At 35.0% G+C, this 26,209-nt stretch overlaps 1 protein-coding gene across 6 annotated transcripts in view; it reads left to right on the plus strand.

Moving 5' to 3' along the window:
* Positions 1-26,209, plus strand: part of sh3pxd2aa (SH3 and PX domains 2Aa) — a 141,591-nt gene that overhangs the window by 57,892 nt on the left and 57,490 nt on the right. The gene's annotated exons all lie outside the window — the stretch shown is intronic.

Consider the following 26,209-nt stretch of genomic DNA (forward strand, 5'->3'; position numbering starts at 1 on the left):
CCATACAATAGCCTCTGGTTGTTTGAATCAGCTGGATGTTCAGAAAATTTGCTGTACACTGTATACATGCTGCATACTGTGCTAAAAAAATAGACGCTCACATACAGACTTGCATGATTTCTCACACTCCCACACACTCTGCATGGTGTTGTGTAAATTTTTGAGCCTCCTGCTGTATTTACATACTTTTCTTTGATTAGCTCTGTAAAAATGTTCATAATTTGGCACACAAGAATGCCACTTCACTGTAAGAGAATCTGTGTGTGTTTCAAGAGAGGTGCAAATGTGCTTCTATGTGTGAAAGAGAAAAAAAACAGAGATTTTCTTCATTCTCCGGCTTTAAGTAACTCCCATCCCGACACCTTTTAATCACAGAGATGGTATTGTTTCATTAACACTGATATGGATATGTGCATTCCTCTGTGAGTGAGAGTGTGAACGTCTTTCCCCAGGCTGGTCCATAATTAGCTCCTGTGAAAATTTGAGCCAAAAGAATTAACCTAAAAAAAAAAAGAATAGAGAAGGAAAAACCCATTTTAGGAATAATTAATTTGCTATATACACTAACATTCAAAAGTTTGGGGTCAGTAAGATTTAAAAAAAAAAAAAAGAAATTAATAGTTTTATTCAGCAAGGACATATAAAATTAATCAAAAGTGACAGTAAAGGCATAATTTATAATCTATTTCTAATAAATGCCGTTCTTTTAAATGTATCATGTTTTCCACTGAAATATTAAGTTTTGAACACTGATTATAATAGGATTGAATGGAAGCTTATTTCCAACAACTTTTTATACCTTTTATAATTTATATCTCACCCTATGGAGAGGAAAAAACAAACAGAATTCTGAGGAAAAAATAGTTACAATATAAACAAATGTCACAATTTCCTTTCCCTTTTTTTTATTTATTTATTTTTTTTTATTCCATGGTGGAATCAAGATTCCATAAAAAACAGTTATTTTAAATTGTAAAAATATTTCACATTACTGTTTTACTGTAGCCTGGGTGCCAGCCCGAACCCCACCCACAACATTTTTTGGACGGGAAGTTCGGTCTGGACTCGATCCATTGTGGAGTAATTATGCTCGGCTTCCAGAAGGCCGAGTCAATCAAATTGCCAGGGCGGGCTTTAATCGATGATGGTCAGGCTATCTGCGGTTATGTAACCACCCACGTCATCAAAAGCGCTTGGGTTGAATTGGTTTTCACCAACGATGACTGCAGCTGGAGAAGTAAGATGTTTAGATTCCGCTATCACGTCTGTAATAAAAGAAATCGACAGCGCATTCATTTTAAAAGACGAACAAAGAACCGCAATCAAGGCATTTGTCGATGGGAAAGATGTGTTTGCCGTCCTTCCAACGCGATTCGGCAAAAGTTTAAGTACAAGTTCAACATACGTCACTTACTGCGTTGCTCTGATTGGTTGTAGGTCTATCCAATTGAGTGCAGAGGTTTTTTTTTTTACTGGTTCGGTTAAGACACGCCCCATAATTCAAGTGCAATGGAGCAGTATCAGACTCACATTCTGCCTAGAATATGAGTATGACGAAGTCAGGCTAGTTTTACTGTATTTTGATCAAATAAATGCAGCCTTGGTGAACATGAGAAACTCAAAAATATTAAATCTTAAGGGGCCGGTTGTTCAAAAAGTTTAATCTGGATCAGAATGATCTGGATTTAGAAATCCCATGTTTTGCTATACAGGATCAGGTAATCCATCTTACTTTTGTGCTGGTTTTTTAAAGAAAAATTGGATTGGATCACCATTATCCAGATACACACTTTTCCAGATTACCAAATCTGGATTACCAGTGCTCTACGGAGCCCCTAAAGGGACATGATGATAGAAAGAATATGGGTTTTGAATTAAATATAATATTTTTGTTGGATATTTACAGCTGTTTGGGGATTGTTTTATGGCACCAAAATCTTTTTTGCTTTACAGTAGGTTACCGAAAGGCTAAATATGTTGGTTAATGTCTACTTCTAATTTATTTACAGTTAAACTAATCAAGAGCAAAATAAAAAAAAAAAATTTGTATGTATATTACATGATATAAATGTTGTATTTTTTGACCAGTTTTAAAGTTTTACTACATTTTCCTCCTGGAATCCACCTTGAAATCCTACCCCCTGTTGGGATCAGGATAATCCTGTTTTTTTGGATCAAAGTTATCCAAATCCTACTGACAAGTTTTGAACATCACAAACTGAAGGTTTGATCCAGATTAAAACTAGGATTGGATTTTGTGATCTAATCTGATTTCAGAATCCTTTTTTCCTTTTTTCAAAATTTGATCCAATCCAAAAGCCGGAATCCGATCAGATTACTTTTGAACAACTGGCCCAAGGACTATAAACTTTTGAACAGTAGTGTACATATATATAGTAAAGTGTTCATTTTATATATATATATATATATATATATATATATATATATATATATATATATATATATATATATATATATATATATATATATATATTAGGGCTGTCAAAATAACGCGTTAAAATAACGCAGATTAATCCATTTCATATTGACCTTTGAACCTGGAGCAGTTCTAGCCACAATTCGACTGTAAAATGAAGGAGGGAGACGAGAACACGCTGGCGCTGCCTGGATCATTGACTGGAACATTTACTTATAAAAAACGGTCTGATGGAAGTGCAGATAAAAATAAAGTCGTCTGCAGCAAGGAATTTGCATATCACCGGAGTTCGTCAACTCTAAAGTAGGCTACCACATCAATGCAAAGCATCCAGGAGTTAGCGTTAATCCGCAGGTACGACCTAGCATGTCGTTAAAGTAGATATTTCATGCTTTCTATAGAAATATTTCTGATGTCTCTGAGGCGAGCAGTCTATACGCTGAGTTTCGGTTCATTCATGTAAGACACGTTCCAGTTCACGCGCCAGTGATCGCGCCCTCGCCTCCATGTCATGATTATATTTTCTGCTATATTTGCTTCTTATTTATTTAATTTATTATTTATTGAAGTGGTCAAAATCATGTCTGACCCACTCCATGTCTCCCAATATATTCACTTTTCATAATCAAATAGATGAATTTAAAACATAACATAGGACTATTTAAACGTAAATATGAAACCACGTTTTCTTTAATGGCTACCAACACGTAGTACGGTACAGAGAAATTTCATGTGTTAATTACCAATTAAAATGTGAACAAAAATAGAAAGCAATTAAATGTGTTATTATAATTAAAATGACGGGTAATAATAGATTATGACGGATTTTTTACGAACCTGTCCGTCAAAATGACGGACAAAGTTAAAGTCTAACGCAACCTCTGGTGTTACGGCACACATCATCAAATCTTCTTCCTGAAGCACTTTTGAATTTATTTCCTTAGCATAGTAGGTCATATTGTTGATTGTTATGGCCATTATTTGAACAGTGAAAATAATAATAAAAGAGTTTTTGAATTTAATGTCACTAATGCTGATTATTCATTGATTCATTTGAATTTAAATATTTAATACTTTCACAGCAAAAATTATGCGATTAATTTAGATTAATTAATCACAGAGTATGTAATTAATTAGATTAAAATTTTTAATCGATTGACAGCCCTAATAATATACAGTACAGTCCAAAAGTTTGGAACCACTAAGATTTTTAATGTTTTTAAAAGAAGTTTTGTCTGCTCACCAAGGCTACATTTATTTAATTAAAAATACAGTAAAAACATTAATATTGTGAAATATTATTACAATTTAAAATAACTGTTTTCTGTTTGAATATATTTCACAAAGTAATTTATTCCTGTGATGGCAAAGCTGAATTTTCAGCATCATTACTCCAGTCTTCAGTGTCACATGACCCTTCAGAAATCATGCTGATCTGCTGCTCAAGAAACATTTAATGTGTACAATTGTACAAAATATTTCTGTACAATATTTTTTTTCAGGATTATTTGATGAATAGAAAGTTCAAAAGAACAGTGTTTATCTGAAATCTAATCTGTTGTAACATTATAAATGTCTTTACTGCCACTTTTGATTGATTTAATGCATCCTTGCTGAATAAAAGTATTCATTTCTTTAATTTCTTTAAAAAAGAATACAAATAAAAATTCTTACTGACCCCAAACTTTTGAACGGTAGTGTATAATGCTACAGAAGCTTTGTATTTCAGATAAATGCTGTTCTTTTGAACTTTCTATTCATCAAGGAATCCTGAAAAAAAAAAATGTACACAACTGTTTTCAACATTGAAAATAATCATGTTTATTGAGCAGCAAATCAGCATATTAGAATGATTTCTGAAGGATCATGTGACACTGAAGACTGGAGTAATGATGCTGAAAAATCAGCTTTGCATCACAGGAATAAATTACTTTGTCAAATATATTTAAATACTACACAGTTATTTTAAATTGTAATAATATTTCACAATATTACTGTTTTTTACTGTATTTTTCATTAAATAAATGTAGCCTTGGTGAGCAGACAAAACTTCTTTTAAAAACATTAAAAATCTTAGTGGTTCCAAAATTTTGGTCTGTACTGTATATATATATATATATATATATATATATATATATATATATATATATATATATATATATATATATATATATATATATATTCAATTATTTATTTATTTTCATTCATTAATTTATTTTAAAATAATAAAAGACAGAATAAACATACAACATATTAGTACAAATTACTTTTTTTTAATTAGTGAGTAATTACTGAATGCACGTTTTACTGTATTGTTTTTGTAATCTCATGTAGGCAGCCTTGTTTTCTGTAGTAGTGGAACAAAAAAAAAAAAAATGAACATGAGCCTGTAAGCGTTTTACTTTCATCCTTGTGTCTTTATATTTATCTTTTCTGTTTCTTGTGCACTGTTTGTGTACTCGGAACTGTCCGTCACATACTTCTTTCAAATTCCTTGCTTTTCTTTCCCTCTGTCTGAATTTCTCCCTGGTGATATGCAGTAGGCAATCTATTTTCATGTTCAAAACACATTCATCATATGCTGCAGTGGCTACACACAACCACGCACGCACGTACACACACACACACACACACACACACACACACACACACACACACACACACACACACACACACACACACTGCTCACTCTTTACAATCATGCTGTAGCTCTCCAGAAAAATAAAAGCACCAACTTAATTTTGTCTGTCATCTACAGTGCAACCTTGAACACTCACATGATTTTATGTTGCTGCTCGTGTCTGTGGACAGGTCTTTATATTATAACAGTCAAGTCACTGACAGTAAAATATGAGCGTGTGTGTTTGTAGTAAAGGTGTCCTTGTAAACGTGTGACTTACATAACATACAGGATGTTATAATCAAGGACCTACATTTAAAATAGCTGAATTTTCAGCAGTCTTCAGTGTCACATGATTCTTTAGAAATCGTTCTACCGTGCTGATCTGCTGCTTGCGAAACATTTCTTATTATTATCAATGTTGAAAACAGTTTACGTACATGCGCACATTAGCTTATGTCCTGTTTGCCGCCTTGTATTCCTGTCAACATGGAGTTCCATGATTTCTTATGCGCGCTCTTTTTATGTAAAGTGTTGCTCTATAAAGGTCCATAGTAATGCTAAACTGAGTTCCTTCAGTGTATTTAATAAATGTGTTGTTTCAGTTTTACTGCAGCTTAATTTTGCCGCTGCCATTGTGCCACTTTTTATTTTGTTCAGTTTATAGAAAGGTTTATCCCGCCCCTCTCAAACCAATCACAATTTCATTTGGATTGGATTTTTAAACAGATTACAATGCTTCATGTGAACTCTTTCCCTGCCATTGACAGAATTTTCCACCATTTATGACACAACGCTTCCTTGCCATTGACGGAATTTTCCGGCAATCCACATTTTCACTGTTATACGGTAGGGGGCGCTATTATATCTTCTGAAACGGTACAGAATCTCTGGATCAAAACATGGGTAAAGAATCAGCAGAAACAAATGCAAAAAGCATTGTTTATGTACATGTAATCTAACACTATCATCAAACATTAAACAGCATATAAATCAGAGCTGTCAGATGTTACCTAAAGAAATGTTGAATCCACAAAAAGGTACAGGACTGTACAAGCTTTGGGGGTGTTGATGGACATGATCTGATCCAGACGTAATGTTTGACAAAATTTATCTCTTATTTTTGTAAAAAATTTGGCTTTTTTGTTTTTTTAAAGTAAACTTGCCAACATTCAAGTGTTATTTTTTTTTTTTTTTAAGCAGGGGCTCTTTTCCTTCTTTTGATATATTGTATGTTCAGATATTTGTACAACAAAATATTATGGGTGCCATGAAAGTTTTGTGAAAATGATCAAAAATGCTGGCGTTGGCTGGCGGGGAAAGAGTTAAAAACAGTTGTGCTGCTTATATATATATATAAATATATATATATATATATATATATATATATATATATATATATATATATATATATATATATATATATATATATTCTTCATGATACTTTGAAGAGTAGAAAGTTTAAAAAGAACAACATTTATTTGAAATAAAATAATTACATTAGAAATATCTTTACTGTCACTTTTTATCAATTTAATGTGTCCATCCTAAATAAAAGTATTAATTTATGGAAGCCGCGGAATAACAAATAAAAAGATAACTGCGATTTTATATCTCACAGTTCTGAGAAAAAAGTCAGAATTGAGTGATATAATCTTAAAATTCAGAGGTAAGAAGTAAGATTTGGGAGATAAAATGTTGCAATTACCTTTTTTTATTTCTTATTTCTGTGGATTATTCTTATTAACTCATAATGAATGAATGAATATAAATGATCTATTTGTTTCCGCACTAAATTGCGTCTGTACCTGTCATCAGTTTGAGAGTGTTCCTCATTATTCGTTTCAGCAGTTTATGCACCTGAGGTTTTTGGAAACTGACTGTCTGGTCTCTCCTGTTGCTTTGATGTGTTATTCAAATATCCAAGTGTTAATTGACGGAGCTCTATTAGAACAGACACATTGCTGCTAATAGCTAAACAGCCTAATGTCACTCACCTCTGCAGGTGGATTTGTTATAGCGCTTAAGTTGCTAGAAATGTAAACTCCATGTGTATGTGTGTGTGTGTGTGTGTGTGTGTGTGTGTGTGTGTGTGTATGTGTGTGGTGTACAGACAGTACCCAGCTGTATGTGATATGTGGATTTGTATTAGGCTAAACTGGATGAGTATGTTTCTCAGTCTCAGATATACAGGCTGAATCACTTGGAGACCTGCAGTTAGTAAATCAAAATGAAACAGGGACCCTGATGTTTTAGAGAGTGTGCCTGTGAGCTTGCATCCTATCAGTGATGAGTCTCTATGTGTTTGAATTTAGTTTGGACTGTTACTCACACATACTACATTTGCAGTAGATCTAATTGGCCACACAAATGTATGTATCTTTCTGTACAGTATGTATTGATTCTCTAGCAGTAGCATCTGCTAGTTGATACTGTGCTGAACATACACCATTCAAAACTTTCTGTTCAGAGATTAGTTTTATAGAACATACACCATTCAAAAGTTTGGGGTCTGTAAGATTTTTAGAAATTAATACAGCTAAGACACATTATTCAGCAAGGACGCATTCAATTTATCAAAAGTAACAGTAAATACATTTACAATGTTACCAAAGTTTTATTTTCTATTTCAAATAAACACCGTTCCTTTGGACTTTGTTCATCAATGAATCTTGAAAAATGTAGCATGGTTCCTGCAAAAATAAGCTAAGCTGCTTTTTCCAGCATTCAATAATAATAAATGTGTCTTGAGCAGCAAATCAGCATATTAGAATGATTTCTGAAGGATCATGTGATGCTGAAGACTGGAGTAATGATGCTGAAAATTCAGCTTTGATCACAGAAATAAATTACATTTTAAGTAAGCAATAAGGTACGAGAGGCTGTGCTGTATCGTGAATAAGTAACAGCCGTGATTTATTCACGATAAAGCACTAGCCTCAAGTACCTTATTGCTTTTATAAAATGGTTACCACACAATACAAATATTAAAGCCAAAAATATGTATCAATGCAACTTTCATGAAGTAAACTTTAACTAAAAGCCTTCCTTCCGCCGGAAAAAAATAGTCCCTGACTGTGAACAGCAACAGAAGTTACATTATTACGCCATTAGATGGTGGCAAAGACTGTCTTTAAGAGTGTGTCAGTCAGTAGCGAAGATTTTTACATTGAAAAAACTGAATTATTGTGATATACTTTGACTAGCACTGTCAGTCACGGGAAAACCCCTTGAATGTTAAAAGGACAAGATAATACATCGGACATTTAAACAGATTTTTTTTATTATGAACATAGGACTGACCTGAAGGAAAATGCTAAATCTGAATGCAGGTAATAAACTCGCTGACTCATTATCTTTCTCACAATACTCTTCTACATAGTACAATAAGCTTCAATGAACAATATCAATTGAGAACATACAGTTTACATTACTAAGAGTGGTTGCTAAGGGTGTTGTGTAGTGATACCATGAATAAAACACAACTATTGACCAATCAGAATCAATGACAGGAACTAACTGTTTTATGAAATCAATTAAAATATGAATCAGTTCTTTTAAATTGTATTAATACATCAAAATATTGTGTTTTTGATCAAATAAATGCAGCCTGGGTGAGCATAAGATTCCTTCCAAGAAAATGTATATACAACATCAGTGTAGTGTATTAAAGGGATAGAAAAAATATCAAAAAAGAATGAATAATGCACTATATTTCAAATCTTCTGAAGCCATACGGTAGCTTCGTATGATGAAATGATCACTTATTTTATAGTGATTTTCTTGTTATTTTGGAGCTGTGCAGCTTTCTTCACTGAAAAAGAAGGTGAATAAATCTTGAATTTCTGAATGAACTCTTACTTTCAGCGACCAGATGTTTGGATCAAGCTAGCTTTTTAAATTGCTTTCGCCTCTATGAACTGTTAAACTCATGTTGCAAGATTATTATCATTTGAAGCAGATGGTCATTTCATAACATTACCTAGACTTTCATTTTAGGAGAGACCTGAAGTCATGGAGTTCATTGAATGATGTGGAATAAAGGATTGGTTGAATGTGGTCTGTCGTGAGGATGGCTGAAGGTGAAATTTGAGATGCATTTGTGCCGTGTATGTGTGCTGCTAGTGTTTCTGTTTTTAGATGGATATGAATTATTGATGCACTGAAGATTTCCACTGGGAAATAAATTCCCCTGAGGGAAACATGTGTGAGCACTCTTGATCTTGAGAGCTTGGCCACTTTCAGCAAATACTGATATATGATCAGATTTCATAATGTTCACACCATGGTGTCAATTCACTAAAAGTCAAGGTATGGTAGGTTCAGATGATGTCATCCAATCTAACAATATCACATGACAGTATAAATTCAATTAAGTGTAGAACAGCAGAAAAGAGAAAGACAAAACTGCAGTTCAGGGTGCAGTAAGCACTTTCTGAGAAACGCTGTTGAAATTTGATTGGACCGAGCACTAAAACACTCTTGTAGCCAATCAGCTGTAAGGGGTGTATACATTCATGAGGGGAGGTGCTTGTGCTGCATAGTGGGGGAGGAGCTGTCAAGATAGGGGTGTGATGCTTTTGGGTAAGGGCGTGTTTGTTTTGGTGATTTCAAATATCAACAGTGTGCTGTCTGCACCTTTAAACGTTAACCAACAGCATCAGCCAATTAAAATAAAAAATCATCACATAGCTTTGGAAATAACCTGGCAGATGACAGGCAAATTAAAAACTAACAAAATAGTCACCATTTACCATATGATACCACAAAAGCAAGAAATGACTCAGTTAAGGTAAAATGAAGATCTCACAAACTGGTGAAGTCGATGTTACACAATATAATTATTTAAAAAACTGTCAAATTCACAGTGGCAACCTCTGAGCAGATGGTTTAAGAACCATAAAAACACCGCCATACATCACAGTCTTTAGCAGGGATGGCTTTCATCCGCTTGGGGTTTATTTACCTCTTCTGTCTCTGGGACAGTTCACACAAAAATAAATTTCAGTAATTGTTTACTCATCAAGATGTTGTTCTAAGGCCATGTTACCTTCTTTTTGGCACACATAAAAAGAAATAAAAAAAAAAGTATGTCCTGCTTGCACTTGTCCATTTAAAGGTGCAGTAAGCAATTTCTGAGAAACATTATTGATGTTTGAAATCATCCCAAACAAACACACCCCTCCCTTCATTGCTTCGCCCCCAAATTGCACAAACATGCAATGCAAGAGTGGATGCCTCTTTATCATAGCTGAATCGAAGTAAAATAATGCTTCACGAAAAAAAAAAATAAAGCAAAAAGGACGAACAACTGACAAGGAAGAACAAAAAATGAACATACAGTACACAAGAGTATAAGAAAGAGTTGGTTGTTAGTCGCCAGAAGCACAGCAGCTCCAAACAAACAATGACACTGTTCTGTTACAATAGCTAACAGCATATCTTGGTTCTGTGAAACACAGAAAAACGAATGTTACGCACATATGGATCAAAAACAACTCAACCTCTATTTATGTCTATTTTCAGTTCTTCCTGCTTCGTCTCTTCAGTGCTGGAAAGCAGGACTGGATGATTTGACCTAAAATCAAAATCTCGATTAATTGAACATTTTACCTCGATTACGATTAATCAAAGATTATTTTGTTTTTGCTCTTTTTTTCCCCTTTATAGTTTGTACTGTAAATATGCTTGACTATTAAAGGGTTAGTTCACCCAAAAATGAAAATGATGTCATTAATGACTCACCCTCATGTCGTTCCAAACCCGTAAGACCTCCGTTCATCTTCGGAACACATTTTAAGATATTTTAGATTTAGTCCGAGACGGTATACTGTACAGTACGGTGCACTGTCCATGTCCAGAAAGGTAATAAAAACATCATCAAAGTAGCCCATGTGACATCAGTGGGTTAGTTAGAATTTTTCGAAGCATCGAAAATACATTTTGGTCCAAAAATAACAAAAATTACGACTTTATTTAGCATTGTCTTCTCTTCCGGGTCTGTTGTATATCCGCTTTCACTCCACAGTGACGCTGCTTCTTCTTCTTCTTTCCTGTTTTATGGCGGTTGGCATCCAGCACCTTCTGGTTGGCATCCTTCTGCTCCGGACAGTGACGCGATTTGGACATCCGCGACATGCACACCTACGTACCCCGTTGTTTCTACGGAAAAATACCAGCAGCTGTGGTTACCAGAATACTGTAAAAATGACATCAAACCGTAAACATACTTATGGAGTTACATGTGAATTTTACATTTTAAATCTGTTAAATTTACGGTAAAATAACGTATTTCATTAACTGATATAATGTTAATTTACCAACCTAATGAAGTACTAATATCTGTTTTGTACCTTTATAGTACACTGACAGTCACTAAACACAGTTGTGATAAGAGTCACATGATCAATCAAAGTTCATCACAAGCAGCTTTTCCACAAGCTGAGAAGGACAACACTAATATACAGAAGGTGCACACAGTGTCATTCACACACACACTAAACACCATCATGGTAACATGCATGAATTTTTAAAAATGCAATAAACATTAATTTAACAACATTAGATGTAACATAAAACCCTAATGTACATAACTGATTAGAAAAAAATGAGAAAAACTAAGAAGAAACAGAGTTATTTCAATGAAAATATATCAAATGTGAAGTATCACGCAGGGAATTGTGGGAATGTCAATTTAAGTTTTTTCACTGTAAATTTTACAATGAATTGTTATTTTTCACTTCCAAAAACTGTGAATTTAACGGTATTTTACCGTAAAATTACATTAAATGTACCATTAGATCTATTACAGTTATTCACCGTACATAGTACGGAAACTTTCTGTAAACCAATCAACAGTTTTTTTACTGTTAAAATCACGGTCATTTTTTACAGTGTAGCAATACCAAAATACAAACAACGTAGAATAGCTTGAATACAGCGTGCGTCTCCCTCAGACTATAAACGAAGCTCGGGCGCACCGGATAACACGTCATCAGCGTTACTGTCCGGAGCAGAAGGGGTGAGTCATTAATGACATAATTTTCATTTTTGGGTGAACTAACCCTTTAAAGGTGGGATATTTAATGAAAGAATGCTCTGACATAACAGCTCACTTTTAGCAGTTATTTTATCTATGGTTTGTAACAATTACATATTTCTGCTCGTTGTAAATCAGATACAGACATAGACTGTAAAAAAAGATGGACGACGCGACACCGCTTCCTTCCATTGTATTGAACTGAAGCCAAAATGGGCCGACGAATGGGCGCTGACACGTTACACAATACGTCAAAAAAAAAAGAAAAGTTTGGAGCCTGGGCATGCGCAGAAGGAATCGTCAGTGGAGCCGGAGGCGGAGTCGCGATATCAAACTTCCGCCCAGACGACTGCGTCATCATTCATGTATTTTAAATAGACTATAAAAATTATACACAATTTAAAAGTCTACCTATAAAATAATAGGCTATTCTGTTTCTAGAGCAATAATATTTTTGAAACAGTAGATAGATAGATAGTAGATTCAGTAGATAAACTCAATATAATATGCCACTAGAAACAACTCTAAATTGTCAGAAACGGTCCTGCCATTTAAAATCAAGATCGACTAACGTTACAGGAGATCGTTTGCTGTAATTAGAGTAGGCTATCATTAGTTTTATCCTGCTAATTATTATTTTATACCCATAAAAATAATAAGTAACTGCCAGATAACGATCACCTGCTTTTTCCCGACATGGTTAACATTAGGTGTGTTATCTTAACTAATAACATTTATTAATTAGCTTATAACGCCCACATTTGATGTTACAGAAAAAAAGTTCAGTTATCCGTCAGATCCTGTAGGTCGGTTAGTACAGTTTACTGCTGAACAGCTCATTTTGTTGGTGTTAAATAACAAAGAAATTGAAAATTAACAGTTAGTTAATACATCTTCAATCTCCCCTCGAAGCTCCGACAGTCCTCAGACAAGCTGTCAATCAACTTCGAATCATGACGACACGCCCCGTTTTTATAGCATCAAATTGCTAGCTAAAATCTAAATCATCACAAAAACGAACAATTGAATATATATCAGTGTGATAACAACTACCTTAAATGACCAAAACCATCTTTCAGAAAGTTTTATTTGAAGCAGAATTTATTTTTAAGTTTTCACTGAAGTCTCATTCGACTGCATTGAGAGGGTGGGGTTTATGACCTGTACTGCATCCAGCCACCAGGGGGGCGATCAAAGAGCCCGCAGCTTTACTTTTCAGAACGTATGAGACACACCCGGATACAGATCAATTAGAACAGTACCAGAACATTTATTTGAATGCGTTAATGAGAGCGATTGAGTATGCGAATTCAGGGCTTGCCGCTCGTGCTGTGTGTGTGTGTTTATTGACTCTGCAAAATCATCGACATGGGAAAATTACGTCGGTTAGAGGTTCTGTATTTTGTTTAATTCGGTTTCGAATTAATTGTACTGCCCTACTAGAAAGCCTTTGTAGTATTAACACGGGTTAATATAAAGCTCTTGCCTGATCATAACCCTTCTATTTCCAGTGATAATACTCTGACCTTTTCTCTTTTGTAATGTCTTTCAGCCATCTCTCTTTCTACAGCTTCAAATCTCCCTCTTGCTCACTCTCTCTCCTCTCCCATCATGAGTGGACACGCCCCCTACTGCTGATTGGCTACAAATGTGTTGTGCTGCTCGGCCCAATCCAGTTCGCTCTGGTGCGCCCAGAAAAAAAGCACACCATCTTTTTTTTAAACATCAGTTAAAATCAGTGTTCTGGCCTACAGTTTAAACCTCAGAAGACTGTGTGTGCTTTTTTTTTCTCTCTCAGACAGTCAGACGGTTGCATGAATTGAGTTAATGTAGGTCTATAGTAGCTATACTTAACTCATTTTGTTATTCGTAATGAATTTTTAGCATTTTCCAGGCAGCCATACACAATCGATGCCCCTGATTCACACTGGTGTGATTTCAAATGTTTAACTGACAATCACAACATCTTCTCCCTTGCTGCGTGTTCATGGCCTCCTGTTTGTTTTGTTGTTTGTTTTCTAACTACCACAGTTTGTGGCATTAAGACTTGTAGTGTGTGTGCTGCATGGCTGTTCGCAGGGACAATGTAGGGCACTGTTGACAGAGAAACCCCTCCGTTAACACAGCTGGAGGGAAAGAACTCCTTCCATCTGACGAAGATAGACAAAGATGCTCTTTGAAAACTCAAAATAAGCCCCCTGATTCATAGTTCCTGCGGCACTACATTGGACTGTGAATTCCTGGATTTTTTGTGTTCCAGATATAGCGTAAAATTGAGGAAAAAGTTTTATACTTAAAGTATTTGTGGATCAGGAGTGTCAGAAATGCAGTAACTAATTTTGCGTTAGATAACAGCTCATCTATATATAATATATCTAATAGTTTTCACACACAAAAAAGAAAGAGAAATCATATACTCATGTAAATATAATAAGTGCCACAGAATAAGATATTGACTTCAGTTATCCATTTTAAGATTGAATGTGATATCTTGTAGTAGAGGAACGCTGTTAGAGCCATCTGCTGGAAGACCTGCAAATTGCAGCCTAAACCCCAATGACATTATTTGTTAATTTGGTGGATTTCATTGAACATTTAATGTTAATTATGGATCACTTTTATAACTATTTTGTAAAAGAAAAACTATTCCGCTTTTATTCTGATTATTTTATTTTACAACCACAAAGTGTTCAAATACATTTTCTTTGTATTTTGAACAGTACAATTCACTTTTATGAAATAGTTTGCTTGCAATTTTTATATACACTTAAAAAATTATATATATTAAATTAAACCAGAATTAATATTAAATCAAATAAATTACATATGTTAAATTAAATTATATACATTATTTATATATATATATATATATATATATATATATATATATATATATAGAGAGAGAGAGAGAGAGAGAGAGAGAGAGAGAGAGAGAGAGAGAGTTTAATTTAATTTAATATAAATATACAGTCAAACCAAAATTTATTCAGACACCCTGAACATTTAATTCATTATTACAGTTTATTCACTATAGTTTAAAAAATGGTAATAAAATATGACAAGATCTCACAGTTAAACTGTCAGAAAAAAAAAATCTTAATTATGTCAGATAAATAACACTTAAGCAAAACATGGTCAGGTCAAAGTGTACGAACAATTTTGGTTCCAAATTTTTATCAATTTTTCTAGTCCACTGCATGAAGAATTTTTGAGTATAATATGTCACAGTTTACTTTATTTTGCTATCCTCACTTACATATATGAACTATAGTGTCCTGCATCCACTAGTAAAAATATATCAAAAATGTCTGAATAATTTTTGGTTTGACTGTAATTTACTTCTGATTTAATTTTTTTTTAAATCAGATTATTTCTATGCACACAAATGTCATGTAATTATTTAATGGACAATTTTAGTTAAACAGAAATGCAGAAATGTAGAAAAAAAAATGTTAACAAGATTTTAATAATGTATTAGTAAATGTTGAAATTAACATTAACAAAGATTAATAAATGCTGTAGAAGTGCAGTTCATTATTAGCTAATGTTAACTAATGAACCTTATTGTAAAGTGTCACCATATACTTTATATGTTAAATGTGAGCATATAAAAACCTGTCCTGACATAATCAAATTGGCAGTGGAGTTTAACTGTTATGACCACTAGAGGTCACTGTCACTCTGAAAACATCTGCTGGGGTCAGCCTATTGTTCTTATCTATTGTTTTATTACTGTTTTAAAAAAAATATTTTACCTTTCTAATTTTATTTATTTGTAGGAATTTTTTAGGAACCAGTAATTCTGCCTTTCTGCCATTGTTCATTTGCATTGTGGGACTTGTTGAGTGCTTATCTTGGACACTGCATGCTGAAAATAGAAGTTATACATTTCTTTGTTGATGTTGTACAGCGATACATTTTAATTGCGCTGCAAGAATTATTAAACGTTATATATGCATTAGTAGCTTAGTTTAAAGACCAAACTGACAGTCTTCTGCTGTTAGTTTCTCTCTGTCACACACACACACACACACACACACACACACACACACACACACACACACACACACACACACACACACACACACACACACACACACACACACACACACACACACACACACACAATTTAAATGCACTCTGGCTGGTTGCTTTTCCTGTCAGACACATTTTTTCCACTCGGACAGAATTCTTTACATATCCAGAGCTCATAGACAAGTGACTGGAATCCCAGGAGATCTTTGAACACTGCAGCATGCGTTCAGACCATTGCCATTAAGTTTAAAATAAAGTGTCACACAAAAGCTGCTATCTGGTACAATCAGAATTGAGATGTCATGGAACTTACTGTATAACATAATTGCAAAATAGATCTGTGATAAATGGACATTCTAAATCCCTCCAGTATCTCCTCGTCTCTCCATTATTCCAAGCCTTAAACTTACATCAGATCTGAGACAGATGGCAATGATCAGAGCTGTGTTTCCACCACAAACACACGTTTGCTATTTTAAACCATCTGATGTTGAGCAGTCCCTCTCACTGTCTCTCTCTGTTTGCCGACTGTGTACAGGGAAACATTTTTTTATTAGCTGGTATGATGGATGTTTGCTGGTAGACTGTGTATTCCCACATGCAGTGCTGTAAATCCTGACCCGGTTATCCTATAGTGTTTCTGCGTAATTAAACGGGGTGGGGGGTGGGGGGGGGGATCTGACTTAAACCCCTTAGAGAAACAAGTGACATCTGATCACAGTACACTCAACATACACAGTCTGGAAGCGCGGGTGAAAATCCATCAGAATCTATTGGTTTCAGTTTATTTCCATGTTTTCAATTTATTATTTAATCTTGTACTGCTTAATATTTTTGTTGAAACAAAATATCTTTGATAAATAGAGAGTTAAAAAAACAGTATTTATTTCAAATAGAAAAAAAATGTGTTGATAATGTCACTTTTGATCAATTTAATGCATTTTTAATGCAATTAAAGTATTAATATCTTTTAAAAATAATAAAAATAAAATCTTACTGACGCCAAACCTTTAAACAACAGTGTATATGTAAATGGTATGTGGTTTTTAATGTAATGTACCAAAATTTAAAGGTTTAATTTAATATATGAAAGACATATGTGATAGATAGAAAGGTGTGGGCATGTCATCATCAAAACTTTAAAGGGACGGTTCACCAAAAAAGGAAAATTCTGCCATGAATTACTCACCGACAAGTTGTTCCAAAACTGTAATACTTTCTTTTTTTTTCTGTTGAACACAAAAGATGATATTTTGCAGGTTTAGAAAAACTTGACGTAAATGATGAGACGTAAAAAGTGAGTAAATGATGGCAGAATTTTCATTCTATCCCTTTAAGGGATTTAGTATGAAATGAAAGACTCATTCAGTGGCGAGTCTGTCATGATTGGTTGGTTTAGGTGCAGACCCAGGTGGTCACTGGTCACAGTGACTGATTATTGTGTGGCTCTTCAGGGGGTTAAAGCAGGATAAAACTAGTTAATTATCTAAAGTGGTGTTGCTTAAGGGCCTGATAAGATGATCAGTCAAGGAAAGAGACAGACAATGAGACACACAGAGAAAAGACAGAGTAAGTACAAAGGATAGCCAAAAATAATTGGGATTTAGTTCAAAGTTAAAGGCCTGTTTCATGTGGCGCGTCTGTTGAGGTTCTTTTAGGCGAAGGAACGTTCATGGAGCAAATTGATGTTGAACATGGAAGGAAAATGACATCATGACAATGCTGATTGGCTGATGGAACCACAAGAACATACATTAGCCCTTAAAGGGATAGTCCAACCCGAAAATGAATATTAAAAGATTAGTTCACTTCAGAATCAAAATTTCCTAATAATTTACTCACCCCCATGTCATCCAAGATGTTTATCTTTCTTTCTTCAGTCGAAAAGAAATTAAAGTTTTTGAGGAAAACATTCCCGAAGGTCCAAATTTCAGTGCAGATTTAAAGGGCTCTAACCAATTTCAGCCGAGGAATAAGGGTCTTGTCTAGTGAAGTGATCTGTCATTTTCTGAAAACAAAACAAAACTTACTTTTTAACCACAAATGCTCATCTTGCACTAGCTCTGCGATGTGCCACGCATTACGCAATCACATTGGAAAGGTCACACATGACGTAGGCGGATGTACCGACCCAGTGTTTACAAGCGAACGCCTTTGCAAAAAAACAAACAAACAAACAAAAAAGATAAGAAAAGGTAAGCCAACGATGTCTGACAATTTTGATGTTGGAGGAGAAAATGAGTTGCCTTACTGCGCTACTTCCACCTACGTCACGCATGACCTTTCCGATGATGATTACGTAATGTGTGGCGCATCGCAAAGCAGTGCAAGATGAGCATTTGTGGTTAAAAAGTATATACAATTTTATTTTTTTTTTAGAAAATGACCAGTCGTTTCTCTAGATAAGACCCTCATTCCTCATCTGGGATAGTGTAGAGCCCTTTGAAGCTGCACTGAAACTGAAATTTGGACCTTCAACTCGTTGTATTCCAGTGAAGTCCACTATATGGAGAAAAATCCTGGAATGTTTTCCTCAAAAATTTCTTTTCAACTGAAGAAAGAAAGACATGAACATCTTGGATGGCATGGGAGTGAGTAAATTATCAGGAAATTTGAATTCTGAAGTAAACTAATCATTTAACTTATTTACTCACCCTCATGTTGTTTCAAACCTTTATGACTTTCTTTTGTGGGACATAAAATAAGGTGTTTTGAAGAATGTTAGTAATCAAACCGGTTCCCATTATCGATTCAATGGAAGTCAATGACGAACCTTGCAGAACAACATCAAAAACATGGCGAAATGGCCCCAAAACCGTTACAGCCCCCGAGCTCTGGAAAACTGTGCTCTGTTGAGTCATCTTTCAGACTAGCTCCTAAAACCGGATGGGTTTACTGTTAGGAACCGTCAGTCTATTGCTCAGCATGGTCATGTAGAGGCCAACAAACATGAGTCAGTTTGGACCAGGTGGACTTTGTGGAGCAAACACTGTTCCCTCAATGTTTTTCCATCTCCCAAACAAATGCAGAATGGTTTCATGAACAGCGGATTTCAGACACCTTTCAAGGCTTCTCCAATCATCAGACCTAAACATTATTTAACCTTTGAGAAAGTTCAGAAACAAACAGTGTGAAGTTCCATTTCTGGAGATCTGAAGTGTGAGGATGATCTCTTTTTTTACTCCTGTGTTCTGTGTAAACATGCATCATGAAGGATTTGTTTCATTAAGTGTTGGATCTGTTTGTAGCTCAAAAGACTCGTGTTGTAACAAACGGTGAAGTTTCCCGTCCACACTGACGCAGAAACAGAACAATAACAGAAACCAGAGGGAGCAGCCAGAGGCTAGTTATGAAACTCTGCTTGGCATTTCTTGGTATTTTTTTGTTTAGTTCACCCAAAAATTAAAATTCTGTCATTAATTATTCACCCTCATATCGAAACCCGTAAGTATTTCATTCATCTTCGAAACACAAATGAAGATCTTTTAAATAAAATCTGTGCCATTTCTGTACTCTCCATAGACAGCTAGCAACTGCCACTTTGATGCTTCAAAAAGTTCATAAATAGAACTAACCCATGTAAATTGAGCACTTTAGTCCAAATTGTCTGAAGAGACATGATCGCTTTATATGATGAACAGATTTAATTTAGTCTAAAACCACTCATAAAAACACCCTGGCAACCACAGAGTAATGTCCTATATAACATGTAGCATTATAGAATCCTACCATCCATAACATTAAAACCACCCAAAACACTCTACCAACCACAGCAATACACTAAAAACACTCAGAACACATAGCAACACCCTAGCAACGGCATAGCAACATGTTAAACCCACTCACAACACTTTAGAATCTGCATAGAAACCATCCATCCTTTTCCCTTCCTTCCTTCCTTCCTTCCTTCCTTCCTTCCTTCCTTCCTTCCTTCCTTCCTTCCTTCCTTCCTTCCTTCCTTCCTTCCTTCCTTCCTTCCTTCCTTCCTTCCTTCCTTCCTTCCTTCCTTCCTTCCTTCCAGTACTGTATAAGAATGGAGACTCAGAGGTCATTGGCTAGTGTTTTCCTCCCTCCACACCTCATGTCCTCCTCCCCATCGTGATCTCACCTCATGAGACTGTCCTCCCCTCAGCCCTTCTAATGCCTTGCAGATGCTCAGGCCAGTACACACACCTTACTGCTGCTTTCTTTGTCTTTCAGAGTTTTTTCTCTGTTTAATCCCCTCCTTTAATCACCAGCACTCCTGTAAATGCACAGTGAGGGAGATGTCATAGAAAAGAGTTATTTTATCCTAGCAACCATATATAGCACGATAAAAAAAACATTCGGAACACCCTAGTTACAACCTACCAACACCCTAGCAACCATATAGCAACATTCTAAAAATACTAGTGTACCTGTCCAGCAAACAGTACTGTTAGTCTCTAGTCTACTTCCATATGTGTTTTACTGAACTTTAAACGTTTTCAAATTCCTTTACTTTAGTCTGATATTTTAATCATTTCTTATTCACACTGATGCAGTGCACTTCTCCAAGCCCAGTACTGGCACATTTGTCTTGTTCATTTTTATCATCGGTGTTCTGGTTTTATTACACTTACCCTATAAAGGGCTCTTTCTTTATAATGTCTTAAAAGTATTGTGCTTCATTTTTCTAATTGAGGCAAGCATGGCGTTTCTGCAGTTTAGGACTCTCTGGGACAGGAATATTCCAGAGCTTTCGAACCAGCACACTTCTCTGACAGTCATAAAACGTCACTGCATGAAGTTAATGCCTAGCAATTCTTAATAAAAGTTCTTTTCTTTGCAACTCAAGGTACCCTGTGAATGTACGTGATTGTGTATTTGTCAACCTGTTTATGGTCTGAAGCCCCAAAGGGAAGAAAGCAAATGCTTAGGAATACTTTTTATTTTTTTAAATAAAGTTTCCAAAAGGTTTTTTTTGTTTTTTGTAATAATGCTATAAAAGAAACATGTTGGGTTCCCCAAAAACCTTTCAGTTAAACATTCTTGAAAGAACCATTTTATTTCTTAGTGTGAAGAAATATTAATGATCTGAAGAACCTTTAACTATAAAGCATGTGCAATGGAAAGTACAATATTTAATACTGTTCTTAAAAATTAAGGTTTTCTTTATTGGCATCTATGCTTCCATGAACAGGCACTTTCCCATTGAGAATGGGCATTGAGAACAAATTTCTATCTGGATACTCTGGAAAATCTGATGCCCGTTCTCAAGGGGAACGTGCCCAAGCAAAATCGCTCAAAAAAGTTGACCTGTGTATCATCACTTTGACATTCATGGCACTTTCCACTGCACAAAAGGTTAGTGGAAAAAAAAAAAAAGATTATTTAGTTTATGATTCTTTTAAGAACTGATTACTGAAAGGTTCTTTGAAGAACTCAAAATGGTTATTCTATGGCTTCACGATGAAGAACCTTTAACATTCAAGGTTCTTCATGGAACCAAACTTTATTTTTAAGAACGTTATTAGATATTGTCGCTGGGGCTCCAAAAGACAATTGCATGATTTCACACCAAAATTGACCTTAAATAGTCAAAAAACATATATTCAAAAACAAAATATTAAGAAAGTCATTGTATTATTCACAGACTTAACTGGTGTCTGTGCTGGTGGTCACCATTAGTTTGACAAACACAGAACAGGCCCGCTATTTAAATATACCACAGCAAATGCCAGAGATGATTGTATCAGGATATTACCAAGACACATAAAAGAGGAAGCCACAGAATGCGATGCATTACTCGTAGATTAATAATACATTACTTAAATGGTCAGGTGGAGCAAATGAACTGAGCAGTGCCCAATAAGCACAATCTACCATTTCCTGCCTTTCCTCACCCGTCATCATACGCTGCCTTTCATTTAATAGTGACTCCGGGAGTTATAAAGCTGAGAACTGTAGTTTTTTTGTCTAAAAGTTTTGTGGCGACCCAAGTGATGCCGTATATTACCTGCAGACAGGCCAGTGCAGGGAACTGTGAACTGTCACTTCCAATAATACATTCTCTGCTAAGCGGTCTCGAGCGATAAATGTGAAGTATTTACTTTGAGATACGCCCTAAGAGGTTAACAACTGGTCAGAAGAGGTTTGGCAGAGACTGTTTACTGAATTTCTGCCATGGAAAGCATGGCAAAACAATATTTTAAAATGAAGCTTGATGTGCATTTCCTGAAACTTTGGTTTTTGGTTATATGTGATGAAATGCTGCATCAGTGTTTTCATGACATTCAGTATGCTAATAAAACATTTATAATGATGATCATTTTAATAGAGATTTGTAATTTCTTAAAAAGTAATGTTATAATAAACAACAATATATAGCACACTCAAGACATGGATATATATATATATATATATATATATATATATATATATATATATATATATATATATATATATATATATATATATATATATATATATATATATATATATGAGGATTGGAGGATAGTCATTTAAGTTTAAGATTGAGTATGATACTTGATACAGATGTTTTCATGATTTAGTCTCTTAAAACTGGAAATTTTCCTACTGTTCATTTCGAACATATTCATAAATGTCATGTCCTATATCCGTCTTAAATATGTCAGTTTCCTTTTATGCAAGACAGATAGCAGATCACTCTGATTTAGGGCTTTTAGGACAGTGTCCTGCCTCTATTCGGCTACAAAGGAGTTCATTCTGGAAGGTTTGCAGTGACCTCATACTGCTGATCTGAAAAAGAGAGTATTCATTCTCCCACGGGAGCCACAAAGGAGGAGATTGAGCGAGAGAAGGATGAAAAGAAAGAGATGCAGAAACAGATGAGAGGATGGAGAGCTTGTCATATTTTGGACTAGATGGGGGGAATGTAGATATAAGAGCAAATGTCCTTAAGGGGGTTTTAGGGAAATACCAGCCATGAATGTGTGCATGTGCATGAATGTGATCAGAGAGACAGTTTGGCATATTTTCATAATATGTATGTCATGTAATAAACTCTGGTCTATCTATTCAAATCCAACTAGTCAAATCAGCCACAGTATGATTTGTATTATGCACCAAACTTCATAATTGGCATTATAGTCCATATAATTCATAAATGTATGCACACCAAGCACCCATGAAAAAAAAAAAATCATTACAGAATAAAACTTTTCAGAATTCACAGTGTACAGTATGTGTACAGTGCAATAGCAAACAGCTTGTTTACAGTTTAGTCAAGTTGCAATACCGAACAGAACTACATGGAGAAATAAAAAGCCCTAAACCAGGGGTTCTCAACTCTGGTCCTCGAGGGCCACTGTCCTGCAGAGTTTTGCTCCAACCTTGATCAAACTCACCTGCCTGTAGCTTTCTAGTAGAGTTGTCAAAAGTACCGACTTCAGTACCAATCGGTACTGAAATTTAAAAAATGTGACGCTTTGAGTGCTGTTGAGCGGATTCGTAAACACTTCTGATTGGCCATTGTGTTCATGTGCTCATCAGATATGTCTGTGATTGGCTACAATGATCAACGGTTTTCTTTACATAAGCACTGTTTTGGACTGATTGTTTGAATAATTTTGCTTACTAGATCATTGGACTGAAAACTTTCCCAGAGTTTGGAGGCCAATCTGATCAAAAACAGAGAAGCAAAATCTGGTTAGAATAGAAATTTCCCCCTACAAGGGTTACAGTTGCTTGCTCCATTGTAGATGGATCAGTGTGATAAACTCCCGTCTTCCAAAATCATCTAACTGCGTGACGTAAATTACGTTACTGACGCAATTTCGAATTTTGAATTAATTCCATGCGTGACAGCCCTAATACATTATAATTATATTAGGATTATTTATTAAATAATTTCTATGTAAATCACTTTGAATTACCATTGGGCATGAAATGTGCTATATAAATAAACCTGCCTTGCCTAGTAATAAATTTAAATATTAATCAAACCTTGGTGTCTTTTTTAATATTACGGTTGCTGCCATTTTATAAAAGCAACAAGTCACTCAATGTCACGATACAGTGATTTTCCCCTTGCTTGTGTTACACAGGACACACACACACAGGTTTGTTTTGCTATCTTAGTAAGGACATTCCATAGGCGTAATGGTTTTTATACTGTACAAACTGTACATTCTCTCCCCTACACCAGTGGTCGACAAACCCGCCGATTGCGATCGACCGGTCGATCTTTATCACTGTTCCAGTAGCTCGTGAAAATAACAGAAATATGAGTACAAAAATAGCCCACATTACATTTCTCCAGTCTTTGTACTGTATTTTTTTATTTATTTTTCTGCTATTTTCGGGAGCTACTGGGACCGTGATAAAGGTAAATAGCCCAAATCATGTCCGAGTCTGTAAACGGCCGTAAACAAGAGGCCAGAGACGCTGAAGATGGACGCAAAGAGGAGAAAATTCTGTAGCAGGCAGAGCAGCTCACTGTTCACGATGCTTTAAATATAGGAATGAAATATAAATATTGAATTAGGGGTGAAGGGTTATATGAATGCATCTCTAAAAGGAATTACTGTCTTCAGAAAAATTTCAATGGCAACAGCATTTTATTTTCATCTTACCTCCGAATAAAGTAGCTAATTAAGCTGCATTCACGTCACCTCGTATTTACCGGAATCTTGAAATGACAACACGTGACGTTATATTTGGAGCTGTTCACATCCTTTTGGTCCATGAACTGGGAATTATGCGTTTCCATGGCACCACTATCAACACCTAATAAATCAATCTACAGCAGTCAGGTGGTACAGTGGCCACATGTTACATGTGGGAGCTTTCAGAAAACTCCCAGCTTACAAGCTGTAATTACGAACTCTACGAGGATGTGAACGCTTTTTACAAGCTAGAATCTCATAACTACAGGAATTACGAGGCCGCGTGAACGCACCTTTATTAGCGCAGTTCAGCTTTGTTTACAGCGGTAACCAAGGAAACGCTGTGTCACTGCTGCTCCATAAGCGTCACCTGCTGTCAGAGAGTGAATTTGCGTCTCATTCAGCCTGCTGTTTTCGTTTCATGCTTTTTTGTGTAGCATATAATTTCACAAAGATAAAGCAACCGGTATCAGAATTGGCCAATTTGCTTGTAAAAATAAATAAATAAATCAGAATCTAAATTGGCCACGAAAAAAAAAATAAACTAAATACAATCTGGACTGTCTTTTTCTATCAAGTAGATCTTGTCTTTTATAAAGGTCGAGGTCAGGGATCTTGGGCTTAAAAAGGTTGGTGACCACTGCCCTACACACTACCTCTACACCTAAACCTACCCATCACAGAAAACTCTGCATTTTTACATTTTTAGTTTAGTATGTCCTCATAAATCACAAAAATGCCATGATCTCAAATAATGAATAAATAAATAAATAAGATATTTTTCTCTTATTGTTTGAGTGCAGAGCAACAAATAGTACTAAAAAAATGTTAGAAGGAACTCTTTTTTTTAAAGCAATTATATGGAAATATATTATTAAAATATCAAAAATGCTTATTAGTGTTTTTTTTTTAGATGCTATTAGTGATGCTAATAACCATTGGCACACAACCACAAAATAGAGAGAGCAACCACTTAGAAACTGCCTATATGAAATTCTCAGGCCAACTCCAACATTATGCTGCAGAGTTTTGTAAGTACCACTCATTTTCTATAGAAAATATAAAAATATAGTTGTTTCCTTTCCAATTTGTGTGCGTCTTTCAGGATGTAACTGGGTAACACTTTATAATAACTGCACACTATGAAGCATTAGTTAAGCATTAGTTAATAGTTATTTCATCACTTATAAAGCATTAATAGACATTAGTAAGTAGTTTATAAATACAGCTATAATTGCTTTATTCTTGATTTATAAGCATATATATAATGTGTTTAATAATTGTATTTTCATACTTTATTAATAATCAATTTATCATTTCTAAATTAAGTATTACATTATTTACAAACCAGTTATTTAGGAGTTGTCAGTAGTTCATTTAGGAAGTGTAAGTAAATGATTAATAAACTATTTAAACATTCATTTATACATCTTATTATTTATACACATAGTAATAGTTACTTAGTGTGC

The sequence above is a fragment of the Chanodichthys erythropterus genome, chromosome 12 (genome assembly GCF_024489055.1).
Source record: "Chanodichthys erythropterus isolate Z2021 chromosome 12, ASM2448905v1, whole genome shotgun sequence".
Classification (NCBI taxonomy): Eukaryota; Metazoa; Chordata; class Actinopteri; order Cypriniformes; family Xenocyprididae; genus Chanodichthys; species Chanodichthys erythropterus.